Here is a 1043-nt window from a genome sequence, read left to right on the forward strand (position 1 = left end):
GAGAGAGAGAGAGAGAGAGAGAGAGAGAGAGAGAGAGAGAGAGAGAGAGAGAGAGAGAGAGAGAGAGAGCACAGTTTAACCAGGGTCTCTGTAGCAAAACAATCCACCAAACCCCATGATCACTTCACTTTCACTACAGTAAAACCTGCGGGACTGACTGCAGCGTTTCCATCACTCAATCACATTTCACTCACAAACTTACATTTCAGATCACGATCAGGCCCAATGGTGACTTTATGAAATCAGATGAAGAACATAAAGTAATTCATTATTATCTCCTCCAGACCTTCTGAATGCATTCATATATGACCGACACACAACACAAATCACTCTTCCTGAGGTTTGAGTGACATCTCATGTGTAAACGTTAAGAAACTGACGTGTGACTTCATCTAACTCTCAATGAGCAACAGGTACACATTCAGTATATATATATATATATACACACACACACACAATAATAAATAACACGAGCTTCAGATCGTTCACATACAGTATCATAAAAACACGTGTAAGTTAGAATCTGATGCTCGTGAGTCTGAGCTCTTTTTATGAGGTGATTTTCAGCTAAGCTAACACAAAACCTACAAAAATATGAAAACATTCTCTCAGAAATGTTGTGTATTACACCTCACCCGCTCCTTTACACGACTAAACGTCCGATAATCACAGTAAAACACGAGTAAACAGGATATTTCACATAAATGTACCGGTCTGACGTCTTATGTCCGATCGCTGTCGCGCTGAGTGACAGTCATGAGTCTGGACGCAACATTCTACCACACAATACAACAGCCAATCAGAGACCGGGTACACGACCCAATCAGAGACCGAGCTCTCTGAGCGCAACAAGCCAATCAGAGACTGAGAACAGAGAGCACGTGGATACCGTAAACTTCACACACAGCGCGCATTACATCCGTGATCAACGAGAGAAGCGCAAAGCGGAAGAATAAACAAATCCCGTAAATCCCCAATGCGCGTTCATCACAAACTCGCTTAACAAATAATATCTATCTATAATATATAACGTCATAATATAA

General features: G+C 41.3%; 1 protein-coding gene across 2 annotated transcripts in view; it reads right to left on the reverse strand.

The window, feature by feature from the left end:
- Positions 1 to 774, reverse strand: part of me2 (malic enzyme 2, NAD(+)-dependent, mitochondrial) — a 12048-nt gene extending 11274 nt beyond the window's left edge. The window contains exon 1 of one of the 2 annotated variants that reach the window (XM_057362542.1): positions 711 to 774. The gene's annotated coding sequence lies outside the window, so the exon portion shown is untranslated. Of the gene's footprint in view, positions 1 to 635 lie in introns of both variants that reach the window. The other variant, XM_057362534.1, reaches the window with a different exon arrangement.
- Between the last annotated feature and the right edge of the window lie 269 nt (positions 775 to 1043).

This window comes from Triplophysa rosa, linkage group LG2 (genome assembly GCF_024868665.1).
Source record: "Triplophysa rosa linkage group LG2, Trosa_1v2, whole genome shotgun sequence".
Classification (NCBI taxonomy): domain Eukaryota; kingdom Metazoa; phylum Chordata; class Actinopteri; order Cypriniformes; family Nemacheilidae; genus Triplophysa; species Triplophysa rosa.